A 14833-nucleotide genomic window follows, 5' to 3' on the forward strand; every position below is an offset into this window, starting at 1 on the left:
CTTTATGTAAAAATTCTCTGTAAATAGGGATGATTGGGATAGCACATAAACATTTCTTTTAGTCACACATTTCAGGGCTTCAATTCTGTAATGAGTAGTTCCATAAATAATATCAAGAATAAATAGCATCAATAAATAGAATAAATATCAGGAATAAATAGCATCAATAAATAGAATAAATATTATCAGCAATCAATATCACAAATCAATAGATTATATATCACTTTCGCCTAGCAGAATAAATACTGGTTCATTTAAATAAATAAACACATGTTCATTCTGGTATCGCTGCCACCAATTAAATATTTTAGGAACATTTCATTTGCATTATGTTTCAATTTGGAAAGATAACTCTTACAGTTTGTGTTGGTTTCAATAACAATGCATACAGGCTTCTCTGGGCACAGAATGCGTTTTGGGACTCTTTAAGGCTCATTCAAGGAGTACGTGCGTGTATCTAAAAAGGCAAGGAAACACAGTGAACATCTCATTTGCACGCGGCTGCCACCGGGATAGGGACTCTGCTTGCCGGTGGAGTCTCTACGCACCTACGGGCTTTGTCATCGCTTGCACTCAGGCGGCACCAGTTCAAAGTCTTTAGACTGACGAACAGGCTGCCGGCGAGGTCATGCAACTTCCGCGCTTAGGGAAAACAATGCCGGTTCACAGTTCCTTCACAACGCTGCACATTACTGGAAGAAACGGGCCCACCTCACGTTGGCTGTGATCGAAAAGCGATTCAGTCAGGTCACAGCACTCCTCATACCAGCGGCGCGATTCTCAGGGGCTCACCGGACCTCCCTCTGACTTCCGCGTTCAGGGTGGTTCCCGCCCACGGCCACAACTTCTGGGTCACTGGGGAGTGGCAGGGACGCTAGTCCCGCCCCACAAGGGTTGGCGCTCCCCGCCCCGGCGCACCACCTCACCTTCAGATCGCGCAGGAAGCGCTCTACGCTGGTGGGGCTCGGAGACGTCCGAGCTCCCCTCTAGAGGCGCCTGTCGCGAAGGGGGGCACAGTCGACGATCGCGGCGAACTTGCTCTCGCCACGCGACTCGTGAAGTCTGTCGCAATTCACAACCGGGGGGGGCGGGGAGGCAACCGATATTGGCCACAGTCTTTGGGGGTGATGAGGCACTCGCTGGGCAGGCGCTGTAGGCGCATGGTCACCGCTAATGCGGATAACTGGAACGCCACTCGGGGTCAATGCCAATGACCTTTGCCACTCTACTGCCCGCGCTACCAGCCACCTCAGGGGTCAACAGGGCAGGTGTCAATCTGGTGTCAAGTCTGGAATCTAAAATGAATCTAAAATGGCCTCCAGGGACTGAGCCTTATATAGCCAGTGCCCTGGGGTGCTGGCACGAGCCAGAAGGTTCCAGAACCTTCTCTGGCTGTGACAATGACATGGCCCTTTGGAGGTGTATTTAGGCCACACAGAGCCACCGTACTGTGGTTCTGGAGCAGCCATTTTGTGTACCTGAGAGGAAATAAAGAAATTCTTGTCAGAAGAGCGCGCTAAACAAAGGGGGCCAAAACCTCCAAAGGTCAAAGTTCATGAAGGCTCCAATGGAAGTCACTCACATGAAGGAAAAGGGTGTCTACCATTTTAGGGCCATATCTTTGGGTTGACAACCCCAGTTTGTAATGCCACCGGTTTCACCATGTCTTGTAAATAGGTGACACAAACCTGGTGAGCAACTGGGCTTCAAGGAACATCTAACCCCATGAAACAACACATAAAAAGTCCTGGCAGACAAAGAAAAGCGACAAATTTTGGGAGGTACAGGGGAGCAAAAGAAATCATAATGGTGAGGGGACTCTCAGAAGCAGACAGGTCTAACACGCGTCCCCCTCAGCTGAAAGTGGGGAGAACTACCCAACCCCTTGGGAGTCCTCAACACTAAGGCGGAAATACCTGGAGAGACCGTCTGCATTGGCGTGGTCAACTCCGGGCCGGTGTTCCACCCGAAAGTCCATTCCCTGTAGGGAGATAGACCACCTCAACAGTTTGGGGTTTTCCCCCTTCATTTGCATGAGCCAACAAAGGGGTCGGTGGTCTGTCTGAACAAGGAAGTGTGAACCAAACAAGTATGGTCGCAGCTTCTTCAGTGCCCAGACCACCGCAAAGGCTTCCCGCTCAATGGTACTCCATCTCTGTTCCCGGGGAAGCAGTCTTCGTGATAGAAAGACCACGGGTTGATCCAGACCCTCTTCATTGAGTTGCGATAAATCCGCCCCAATGCCAATGTCGGATGCATCTGTCTGGACAATGAACTCTTTCGAAACATCTGGAGCCTTCAGGACTGGAGCTTTACACAATGCTTGTTTCAGAGTGTCGAAGGCTCGCTGGCAAGCCTCCGTCCAGATGACTCTCCTGGGTTGCTTTTTGGCTGTGAGTTCTGTAAGGGGTGCCACGATAGTGCCATACCCCTTTACGAATCGTCTGTAGTAACCTGTGATGCCCAGGAAGGCTCGGACCTCAGTCGGGGTCTTGGGGGGTTTCCAGGCCATGATTGCCTCAATTTTCGCCTGAAGGGGCCGCACCGTTCCCCTGCCCACCAAGTGACCTAAGTACACTACCGACCCCTGTCCAATCTGACATTTGCTGGCCTTGATCGTCAAGCCAGCCCGTTCCAGGGCCTGGAGAACGGCTTGCAAATGCTGCAAATGATCCTCCCAACTGTTACTGAAGACAGCGATGTCATCCAAGTAAGCAGCAGAGAATGACTCCATCCCGGTGAGGATCGTGTTCACCAGCCGCTGAAAAGTGGCAGGAGCGTTCTTGAGCCCAAAGGGCATGACGCAGAACTGGTAGTGTCCATCAGGTGTGGAGAAGGCTGACCTTTCCTTGGCTCCATCAGTCATGGGAATCTGCCAGTACCCTGCAGTAAGGTCAAGGGTACTGAGATATTGGGCAGCTCCCAACCGGTCAATTAGTTCATCCGCCCGAGGGATTGGATGAGCATCTGTCTTGGTTACTGAATTTAGTCCTCGGTAGTCCACACAGAATCGCAATTCTGGTGTGGCGCCAGGTGGGTCAGCTTTGGGAACCAATACCACCGGGCTAGACCAAGGGCTACTTGAAGGTTCAATGACTCCTAGCTCCAGCATCTTAGCTACCTCGCTTTGGATACTGGCCTTCACCTTGTCAGACAGCCGGTAAGACTTCGACTTCACAGTCATGGGTACACAGGTGGGTCTTGCCCGGGACAAGGGAGAACAGAGGAGCGAATGACCCCAAGACCTGGCGACATTCCTCTTGCTGCTCAGGAGTCAGGGATGGTGAGAGTTTCACTCCCTCCACCGACCCATCCTTTTCTTGAGACGCAAAAAGGTCGGGGAGAGGCTCAGTGTCCTCTTCCTCTGAACCGTCAGTCACCATTACCAACATGACTTCGGGCCTCTCAAAGTGGGGTTTGAGGCGATTGGCATGTAACACCCGATGCGGGTGCCGAGGGGTTTTCATGTCCACCAGATAGGTAGTCTTGCCCATCTTTTCCAACACCTCGTAAGGGCCTGTCCATCGGTCCTGGAGGGCGCTCAGCTCTCCAGGCTCCATCACCCACACCTTCTGTCCAGGCTCCAACTCCACTGGGTGAGCATTGTGGTCATACCACGCTTTCATGACTGCCTGGCTGGCTTCCAAGTTGTCAGAAGCTTGCTTCCACAACTTAGCCATTTGGCTTCGAACGGCCAGCATGTAACTCACCACATCCTGGGGAACTTTCCGGAGAGATTTTTCCCAGGAGTCCCTCACCAGGCTGAGAGGTCCACGTACAGGGTGCCCGTACAAAAGCTCGAAGGGGCTGAAGCCCACTCCCTTCTGTGGCACTTCCCTGTAGGAAAAGAGCAAACAGGGTAGGAGGACGTCCCATTTCCTCCGCGGGCTTTCGGGTAGACTTCTGATCATACCCTTCAAGGTTTGGTTGAACCTTTCCACGAGACCATTGGTCTGTGGGTGATAAGGAGTGGTGAACCGGTAGGTCACTCCACACTCCTTCCACATGGCCCGCATATACGCTGACATGAAGTTGGTCCCCCTGTCAGACACAACTTCTTTGGGGAATCCCACTCGGGTAAAGATCCCCATCAGGGCCTTCGCCACTACCGGTGCAGTAATGGTTTTCAGAGGAATTGCCTCTGGATACCTTGTGGCGTGATCCACCAGTACCAGGATCAACCTGTGACCGGATGATGTCGGTGGATCTAGGGGCCCAGCAATGTCGATGCCCACCCTTTCAAAGGGGGTGCCAACGACGGGAAGTGGTTCCAGGGTAGCTTTCAGCTTCATCCCTGTTTTCCCACTGGCTTGGCATGACATGCACGACCGACAGTATGCGTCAGACGCCACCCTCATTCGAGGCCAATAAAAGTGGGGGACAAGCCGGGCAAAAGTCTTGTCCTGACCCAAGTGTCCTGCCAAGGGAATCTCATGAGCCAACTCTAATAGGAAGGCTCGGTAACACTGTGGGACTACCAGGGCCCGTGACAATCCGTGCACTGGTGCCCTGGGTTCACTGTAGAGGAGACCATCCTCCCAGTAAACACAATAGTTCCCAGACTTGTTACCTACTGCCTGGGCTTCAGCCTGTTGCCTCAGACCCTCGAGGGTGGGACATTCCCTCTGTCCCTTGCTTAGTTCCTCCCTGGATGGTCCCCCTTCCACTCGCCACTCAGCGGGGATAGGCAAGTCCTCCAACGGAACCATGTCCTCCTCCGCGGACTCCGGGTCCACCTCCACAGGTGGCCTATCCGTCTCACGGGGCATGGACATCGAGGCAGGCTCCTCCTGTCCTCGAGACGCTCCCCCATCAGCAGCTGGGTGGGCCATTGTTCCAGGCTCCAACCCACGCGACTTCTCCTCCTGAGCAGCCGCAGACCTGGTACTCACACAGGCCCAAGCAGGTGTACCCAGCATCTCAGTATGAGTCCGGTATTCCACCTCCTTCCAAGCATTGTGCTCCATATCATTACCCAGCAGACAATCAACTGGCACGGTGGGGCTTACGGCAACTCGAAGTGAACCTGCAACCCCTCCCCACTCAAAGGGAACCTCGGCCACAAGATAGTGGCCCATTCTGCCGTCAGCCATCGCGGCTGGATGAAGTACGCATGCTCTGAGGACACCAGATGACTCCTTACCATAGTCATACTGGCTCCTGTATCTCTCAGAGCTTCCCCTCTATGGCCATTGATGGTGACCCATTGCCCATATTTGGTAGTATTTGAGGGCACCTGGATCTTTGGAACCGTCTCCCGATCACCCAGGGACACTAAGGTGACACCCGCCCACTCCCTCCCCTTAACTAAGGGCATCCCCTCCCCGAGCGCTACACTAGTGACTCCCGGGGCCTTTCCTCCAGTGGGAGGGGGTGGTCTCTTTGGGCATTTCACGTCTCCCTTATAATGTCCAATACCACCGCACTCAAAGCAATGGATAACCCTTGGCTGCTGACTCTGGCCAGGATTAGGGTTCTTCTGCGGGTTAGCCTTAGAAGTGGAGAAGAAACTTTTCCCCTTAAAGGTATTTTGGGGGCCTTTGGAGAACTCCTGTTTCTTGTTATCTCCCCCCTCTTTCTTCTGGGAAGCGCCCTGTCCGGACTTCTGAGAATCTCCTCCCGTCCCCTTCGTGGACACTCGGGTACTTGCCCAAATGTCCGCCTCCTCAGCAAGCTTACGGGGGCAAGTAAGTTTGCTGTCTACCAGGTGTTGCCTCAGCTCAGGAAGACATTTCTCGAGTAGATGTTCCTTGAGTATTAGGTCGTACAACCCTCGATAGTCCTCCACCTCATTACCTTGGACCCATCCAGGGCTTTCTTGGCAAAATCCAGGAAGTCAACCCAATTCTGTGAGCTCAGTTTGTGGCTGCCCCTAAACCTTTGCCGGTATTTCTCGGGGGTCAACCCAAACTTTCTGATGAGCGCCACCTTCATGGCGGGGTAATTTACCTGTTCCTCCCGGTCTAGGGCCAATAGGGCATCCCTACCTGTCGGAGGCATGTACCGGTATAATCCACCACCCCAATGCTTCTCATGGATCCCATGGGCTCTTAAGGAGACCTCATAGGCTGCCAGCCACTTGGCTATGTCGTCTCCAGCGGTATAACTGGCGACTACGTCCTTGGGTAAATGGGGCCTGGACTCCCTGGCAAATTCCTTTGACTCGACACCTTTCGGAGTGATGTTATGGGCCTGGAAGTCGAGTTCTCGTAGCTTGAACTCATGTTCCATTCTTTTCCCTTCCATCTCCAGCTTGGACTCATGTTCCAACCACCTCCCCTCCCTCCTTTCTTCCAACTCCATTTTTGCTATTTCCCACCTTAACAGTCTTTCCTCTCTCCTGTCAGCTAACTCGGTCTCTGATAACCCTCTCGATGACACACTGCTGCCCTCCCGTGAGGTTACCTTGGGGCTGATTGACATCTCACCCACCCCCGGGAGACATTCCGCAGTCCTATCAATGACAGTACCTCTGTCCGATTCCTCCTCCTCCACCGTTCCCTCCGTGTGTGCTTCCACCCATGCTCGCAGACTAGTACGGAGCTCCTCTCTTTTGGCCCCTCGCCTGACAAACACTCCCCTCTCCTGACAGAAATCCTTGAGCTGTGCCACTGTATAGGTCTCCAGCTCTGACATTTCGAATTCCATCTTGTCAGTGAAAAGTGTGGACAACCACCCCGAAGTAGGTGACCAGGATAAGAATTTTGAGGGTCACTTCCACCCACCACCAGGAAAGAATTTGGAAAAAGCAAAACGTTGAATTTGAGGGCCGCTAGGAGAAAACTCCGGGTGTGTACCTGTGGTGCACACTGAATTATTATGGGGTACAAAACAAGCACAGCTCGCAATCCCACCCGCTGAGCACCAATTTTATGTTGGACCTGCGATGGGCAAGCCCAGCACAAAGGGGGTAGCTTGGCACAAGTGACAAGGCGAGTGAAGGCTGTAGTGTTAAGCCGGCTTTGACCCAATAATAACCCCCTGTGCAGCCACACCAAAAAGAAGGACACCACACCACTGCTGTAGAAAAATACGATTCCTTTATGTAAAAATTCTCTGTAAATAGGGATGATTGGGATAGCACATATACATTTCTTTTAGTCACACATTTCAGGGCTTCAGTTCTGTAATGAGTAGTTCCATAAATAATATCAAGAATAAATAGCATCAATAAATAGAATAAATATCAGGAATAAATAGCATCAATAAATAGAATAAATATTATCAGCAATCAATATCACAAATCAATAGATTATTTATCACTTTTGCCTAGCAGAATAAATACTGGTTCATTTAAATAAATAAACACATGTTCATTCTGGTATCGCTGCCACCAATTAAATATTTTAGGAACATTTCATTTGCATTACGTTTCAATTTGGAAAGATAACTCTTACAGTTTGTGTTGGTTTCAATAACAATGCATACAGGCTTCTCTGGGCACAGAATGCGTTTTGGGACTCTTTAAGGCTCATTCAAGGAGTACGCGCGTGTATCTAAAAAGGCAAGGAAACACAGTGAACATCTCATTTGCACGCGGCTGCCACCGGGATAGGATCTCTGCTTGCCGGTGGAGTCTCTACGCCTACGGGCTTTGTCATCGCTTGCACTCAGGCGGCACCAGTTCAAAGTCTTTAGACTGACAAACAGGCTGCCGGCGAGGTCACGCAACTTCCGCGCTTAGGGAAAACAATGCCGGTTCACAGTTCCTTCACAATGCTGCACATTACTGGAAGAAACGGGCCCACCTCACGTTGGCTGTGATCGAAAAGCGATTCAGTCAGGGCACAGCACTCCTCATACCAGCGGCGCGATTCTCAGGGGCTCACCGGACCTCCCTCTGACTTCCGCGTTCAGGGTGGTTCCCGCCCACGGCCACAACTTCTGGGTCACTGGGGAGTGGCAGGGACGCTAGTCCCGCCCAACAAGGGTTGGCGCTCCCCGCCCCGGCGCACAACCTCACCTTCAGATCGCGCAGGAAGCGCTCTACGCTGGTGGGGCTCGGAGACGTCCGAGCTCCCCTCTAGAGGCGCCTGTCGCGAAGCGGGGCACAGTCGACGATCGCGGTCGCGGCGAACTTGCTCTCGCCACGCGACTCGTGAAGTCTGTCGCAATTCACAACCGGGGGGGCGGGGAGGCACACGATATTGGCCACAGTCTTTGGGGGTGATGAGGCACTCGCTGGGCAGGCGCTGTAGGCGCAAGGTCACCGCTAATGCAGATAACTGGAATGCCAGTCAGGGTCAATGCCAATGACCTTTGCCACTCTACTGCCCGCGCTACCAGCCACCTCAGGGGTCAACAGGGCAGGTGTCAATCTGGTGTCAAGTCTGGAATCTAAAATGGCCGCCAGGGACTGAGCCTTATATAGCCAGTGCCCTGGGGTGCTGGCACGAGCCAGAAGGTTCCAGAACCTTCTCTGGCTGTGACAATGACATGGCCCTTTGGAGGTGTATTTAGGCCATACAGAGCCACCGTACTGTGGTTCTGGAGCAGCCATTTTGTGTACCTGAGAGGAAATAAAAACATTCTTGTCAGAAGAGCGCGCTAAACAAAGGGCGCCAAAACCTCCAAAGGTCAAAGTTCATGATGGCTCCAATGGGAGTCACTCACATGAAGGAAAAGGGTGTCTACCATTTTAGGGCCATATCTTTGGGTTGACAACCCCAGTTTGTAATGCCACCGGTTTCACCATGTCTTGTAAATAGGTGCCACAAACCTGGTGAGCAACTGGGCTTCAAGGAACATCTAACCCCATGAAACAACACATAAAAAGTCCTGGCAGACAAAGAAAAGCGACAAATTTTGGGAGGTACAGGGGAACAAAAGAAATCATAATGGTGAGGGGACTCTCAGAAGCAGACAGGTCTAACACATCCAAAAAGATTAAGAGACTGATCAACAAAGGTAATTTACACTTTTGAGTAAGTTTACTACTTTTCGGTATTCATAAACCGCTTTTGCAGTAACTTCCTCATTTGTAGTTACTTACACTTTTGCAGTAAGTTTAACACTACTCGTAGTGTTGAACGGTTCTCGCTAGGTAGTGCATACGTGGATGTACCAATGGGAGCACTAATGAAGGAGATACAGCAAAGTCATGGCCCCAGTTAATGTTTGTAGTGCAAACCCCACCAACTTGGTCTGGTAAACCGTGATCACGTAACTGAAGGAATAAAAAGGGCTAACCCAGTGTGACACAAGGATAGCATGTAACTGCGAGTAAAGTGTTTCTGCCATTATTTAGCAGTACTGCAATTTAAAAATGGGAATTTTTCTTGTGGACTGGTGCCTGCGAAGGCTTGTATCACCAAGGAAGCCACTTATGTTAGTAGAATGTGTTTCTAGGATGACATGCAGTAACACTTCCTCTTTGGTGCTTATCCTTTGCAACCAGGGTTGGCCTTTGCTCAGATAGCAAAACCAAATTGGCGGCCCTACCACTGTTTGCAGATAGTACTCCATCCACCCTCTCCATGTTATGAGGGTGAGTCATTTGAAATGAAGACAATAAAGAATGCACTAGCCACAACCAGACCCAAGGTGAATTATGCATTCCACAGCCAAAAATAGAATTTTCCCCACAGGATGGTACCTTTCAAAGGTCAACAGTACTTGGGGAGTCTTTCGTATTAGACCTATGAAAGTTCATGAAAGTGGCTACTTTGAGAGCTGTATGGCATCTGCCCTTCTCAGCAAGGAATGCCTCTGATATCTGTGTAGACCAGCCAGCCTATGAACATCAAAAATTAGAACAATCAAAATCTAAATATTGTGCTGTCAAAACCAGAATGTGCATGACACACTCAAACTCAGAAGTCAATGAAGAGGCACTTAATTTATAAGCGAGACCCTTTGGCAGTAATAGTTTAGAACGGCAATGGTTTTTGTGTTACGAATGAGGGTTGGCTGTGGATTGTAGCAATATACCTGTTTAGTTGCTGCACTTCACCTTTACATGTTCTTTGAGAAACAGATGTCAGGACATTGACTCTTTCAAGGTGGAATATAATGGTTTCCCTGATAAAATAGGATTTTGCCAACACTTATCTCGTTCCACACCTGACAAATGTCTGGGTTTTAAAGGTCATATAGAATTAGGTTTATTCTACCTTTGAAACTGTGTGTGCTAATTAGTAAGAAACAGTCCCTTATACAGCACAGTGAGCCAGAAACGTTGGTAATTGTCAGGAACGATGGGCCAAATGTTTTGAAAGCAGCCCTTGCCAGTAAAATTCATGACATTTGAATAGAACATAAATATAGCCATTCACAAATTTGGGTAGTTGACCTTAAAGCACCTTTGAGGAAATGTGCTTCAAAGTCTGCATTTCTAGATCCATTTTACTACCAACCATTGATAATTGAATGTGGTTTAAAGTCACCCCTAAATATATTGGCACATAGTTATGAGTACACAGACATGCATGTCCCACTGTCAGCACTGCACTGACCATACCTTGCACTTGAGGGAGAAATCATGCTGGGACATTTGACATAACATATATTGCTCCTAAGATAAACTTTGGAACTCTGCACTTAGGGCCAGATGTAGGTAAATCTAATTTACCGATTCTAAAATACCGAGTCATACCGAATCGGTATTTCAGAATCGGAAAATGAGATGTAGATAAAAAATCGGTAAAAATTACAGAATCGGAATCACTCGGTATCTGAAATCGGTATTTACGGATTCGGTTCATACCGACTCTGTAAAATCCGATTCGGTAAAACCCATACATACCAACGGGCCCATGGCCCATAGGAATGAATGGGTAGTACCGAATCGGAATATACCGAATCGGTAAATACCGAATCGGTAAAATCCGAATCGGAAATTTGAAACTGACAAACATGTGAGCCTGTGAACCAATCAGGAACTCCAACCACACCCAATTCCAAAGGCACTGGGGAATCAACCAATCAGAATCAAGCACCCCTCCCCAGTACCTGGGACTGGCCACGCCCATGCAGGTGCAGAAACCAACAGTCAGGAGAGCAGGAGGACAGAGTGAGGAGCAGGCTTCCCTGAGCTAACCAACACAGCACCATGGAGAGTCAGGATGCACAGAGGGATGCTACAGAGCGCAAAAGGAAGCAGAAGTTCAGCCATGAAGAACTGCAGGTGCTTGTTGCAGATGTTGCAAGAAATTACAGCAAGATATTTGGGAAGCAATCACTGCATGTAGCTGAGTCCATCAAGCGCAGCACCTGGATTGAAATACAAGGCAAGGTAAATGCCATTGGTGTCACCCACCATGAACTGGAAGATCTTAAAAAACGGTGGTATGACATCCGCATCATCACTAAGAAGAAACTAGCTGCCCACCGCAAGGAATGTGCTTTAACAGGGAGAGGAAGAAACCGAGCCCCACGACTCACCGACATAGAGGAGCTGGTGGAATCCACCCTTGAGCCTGAATGCATCCACGGCATCGGGGACGCTGACAGCTCTGCAAGAGCTGCAAAGAAACAAGGTAAGATGCAAGTACATTGTCAATTACACATTTAACTATTCCCCTCACACACTCTGTGTGCCCACATCATACTCCTGAGCAGGTTTTACAAATGTTCTGCAATGCATCATGGGAAATGTAGTAATGGGTAGACACCCCTAAGCAGTCTGCATGCCATGCAGCAAGGGAAGCAACAGACAATTAGCATAGGCAAATTGAGAGACAGGCAAAAGTGCAATAGTAGTGTGTTTAATCATGAGACACAGGTGAACCACTCCACTGACACAATGTCCATGTCTGTCCACAGTAGAGTCAATGTGCAGCGCAGCAAAGGATAGAGAGAAGAGGAGGGAAGAAGCTGGACCCAGCACATTACACGGAGGGAAGGACCAAGAGCAGGCAGCCAAGTCACCTGAGGAGCCAACAGCACCACAGCCACAGTCCCCTCTGTTATTTGGGAGTCAGGAGACAGGAGCGGCTGCACAGTCCCCCACCCTCACAACACCATCCCCAGTGCTGGGAAGGGCAAGGCGCCTTGATGTGCCCCCTCGCCGAATACTGGAAACATCTAAGGAGGAGGAGGAGGAGGGTGACACACAGGAAACAGCCAACACTGAGCAGCTGCCCACTCCCAGAATTTTGCGGGCCAGTGTCCGAAGACGAAGGCCACGGGAGGCAGATGATGTGCGTCAGGATCAGGGGGTCTTCTGCGGACTGGAGGCCACCATGGTCAAAGTACAGCGCCTGCAGGCGAAAGCAATGATGGGGGTTCAGAGGAAGGCACGCACAACAAACAACAAGCTCAAAGCAATAGGCAAGGGCATTGGGGAAATATCTGAGAGCATGAAGTCAATGGCGTCTGGCATTTCAGACATAACACAGTGCATGACTGTCCTGTGTGACAAGTTGGACAGGGACCATTTGAAGAGACGCAAGGCTCGTGTTGATGTGCGGCAGCAGACAAAAGCCCTGAACAGGTTAGCTACTGCTACCACCGTGCTGTGCAGACGGTCAGTGGCGATGCAGGATGCCATTGTGCAGTGCTGCACCAATTTATCAGTAGGAATGGCCAGAATGACCTCTGCAATGGAGCTCATGCTCGCACAACAAACTGGCACTGGAGGTGACACTTGTGTGTTGGAAAGTGAGGGGTCCACCAGCAGGAGTGGCGCAAGCACTCCTGTACAAGACTTACGTAGGAGCGGCAGGCGTCGGGCAAGTGAGACAGGCCACACCGAGAACATTGACACACAGTCACAGCAGTCCCGCCCTGTGGTCCGTGGCCACAAACATTGACTTTGCCCTCCACCCAAGGAAGAGGTCACGGTGGTGTTAACCGTGACAACACAGTCATGGACAGTTTAATATTGTGTGACCAATGTGTGCTATCAATGCAGTAGCGTAGTGAATATTAAACTACGTACGCTATTAACTTTGCCTGTCTGTGTCTCATTACTCACTCAGAAATATTGCTGTGTGACATCTTCCCGTCTCAGTCTCCCATCTGTAGCTGCTGCTGCTACTGTACCATGGGGCTCTGCCACTTCTGTGTCATCATCAATGTCCTCATGATGTGTGATCCCCACCTCTGTGCCTTCCTTGGTGGCGAGATTATGTAACATTGCACAGGTCGCTATGATTTTGCAGCAGATGATTGGGGTGTACTGCCGTGCCCCTCCACTCTTGTGGAGGCAGCGAAACCTGCTCTTAAGGAGTCCAAATGTGCGCTCCACAACGTTGCGTGTAGATCTGTGAGCCACATTGTACCGCCTTTCACTCCTGGTGGATGTGTTGAGGTAGGGGGTGAGCACAAAGGACCGCAGGGCATATGCACTGTCGCCTAGGGGGGAGAAAGAATGACATTAATTGCATGTACATGATACGTAGATCTGCTGTGAGTGTAATGGTGTGTCAATGTGATTTACCTAGAAGGTATCCATTTCCAAATTCTCCGGCAAGTAGGCGTCTGTATATTCCACTATTCTGGAATATGTACGAATCATGGGTACTTCCGGGGAACTTCGCAACGATGTCTGTGATGAGGTTCCCTGTGTTACATATGACCTGTACGTTGATGGAGTGCGTTGACTTGCGGTTTCTGTATATGTGCTCTGTGGCTGCAGGTGGACAGAGTGGTACGTGGGTGCCATCGATGCAGCCTATCACGTGAGGGAAGTGTGCCAGGTGATAGAAGTCTGTCTTGGTTTTTGCTAGTTCTGCTGGTGTAGCAGGGAATGAAATGTAATGCTCCATCCTCTGCATCATGGTGTCAAGAAACCTCCTGAAGAAGCGGGACAGGCAGCTCTGGGACACACCACCCACTGCAGCTATCACACTCTGGTAGCTCCCAGAGGCCAGCAGGTGTAACCTACATAGCACCTGGACATGGGGTGGGATGGCGTGGGCCCTGGGTGTTGGGTGCTCCAGGAGTGGGTGTAGGTCCCTGATCAAGTCCTTGAAGGTGTCCCTTTGCCATTCTCTCTCTTCTGCTGCCTGTAGTCTTTGCCGCCTTGCTATGACATAAAAAGCCGCCATTATGGTTCCAGAGGTGCATTTTGGGACTCTTTTTATGGCCTTCACCTGGTTACCACCTGCATTCAATCCATGTTAAATACCGACTCATAAATACCGAATTTCCGTGAATTCGGTATTTTTGAGCTTTCCTACATCTCCATGACTTCTTTTACCGTTTCTTATTTACCGAATCGGAAAATAAGGAATCGGTATATATGTAATCGGTATTTTCCGCCTCTGTATAAATACCGACTCGTATTTACCGAGTCGGATTTTTACCGGCTCATGTTTTCCGATTTGGTAAATAATATGCTCCTACATTTCATTTCATGGTTCCCGGTCGGTAACGGCCGAAATTATCGATTTTCGGCCGTTACCGACCGGTATTAGGCTACCTACATCTGGCCCTTAGTGTTTTGCAGAATTAAGCTTTTACTTGGACCACAATCCACTGACATTGACTAGCAGTGACACATTTGTGGTTCACACCCTGATAGTATGGTGATCTCCTCTCTTTGTGGCTGCCTGTACAGTGCTTCAGAGTTGACTTGGCAGGTAGCAGCCAGTGCACTCTAATGGGTGGAAAAAGCTCAACCAGGAAGGGAAATAGGAGTCACTTTTCTCAGCAAGCAGGAGACCTAGCGTGACTCAAGCCTGTTTTCCTGTACTCTGGCAGCAGAAACCATGTGTCTTTCTACCAATGCTGGAAACCGAAAAGGTTTATTCTGGGAACTCATTTTGGTTGAGTCAAAGTCAGAGTCAAAATATTCTTTATTCGGTTGCCATACTTTTTTAGGAAACCATAAAAGTACATGAAAAATATTTCGTAATATAAAAGTTTTTAAAACATGAATAAAAAGAAA

This window comes from Lissotriton helveticus, chromosome 10 (assembly GCF_964261635.1).
Source record: "Lissotriton helveticus chromosome 10, aLisHel1.1, whole genome shotgun sequence".
Lineage (NCBI taxonomy): Eukaryota > Metazoa > Chordata > Amphibia > Caudata > Salamandridae > Lissotriton > Lissotriton helveticus.